The 388-nt window shown below is 43.0% G+C and overlaps 1 protein-coding gene across 1 annotated transcript in view; it reads left to right on the top strand.

The window, feature by feature from the left end:
* The window catches only part of DIS3L2 (DIS3 like 3'-5' exoribonuclease 2), a gene marked incomplete at its 3' end in the record, with an annotated part of 168,980 nt that overhangs the window by 601 nt on the left and 167,991 nt on the right, over nucleotides 1–388 (top strand). The window lies entirely within an intron of this gene.

The following is a 388-nucleotide window of genomic DNA, read 5'->3' as shown; positions in this document are numbered from 1 at the left end:
GGTGCCTGGAACACACAACGTCCGTGCTATTGTGATAAGTCTGTGATATTGTGATAACTGTTTGTGGAAATCACAAACAGTTGTTGGAAATGAATGTCAGTTGGTTGGGTGACAGGGAATTGAGGTACCACTCTCAGATGCTAGAGGAAGATTGTTTCTTTTTTTTCCTTTCTCAGTAGTTTATAGAAGTGGAGTGAAATCTTTTACATTCAGCTGAAGTGTAGTATTTGGTTTGATTGCATGTTCCGTAAAATTCCTGACCTATGCTCGTGATGAATTGCAGAGTTCTGGTTGGATGGTCTGCCAACCATGACAGTCATCAGAGAAAGAATGGTTTGGGTTGGAAGGACCTTAAAGCCCATCCAGTTCCAACCCCCCTGCCATGGGC

Source organism: Eurypyga helias, unplaced genomic scaffold, assembly GCF_000690775.1.
Source record: "Eurypyga helias isolate BGI_N326 unplaced genomic scaffold, ASM69077v1 scaffold16562, whole genome shotgun sequence".
NCBI lineage: Eukaryota > Metazoa > Chordata > Aves > Eurypygiformes > Eurypygidae > Eurypyga > Eurypyga helias.
This window is presented reverse-complemented; position numbering and strand designations above follow the sequence as displayed.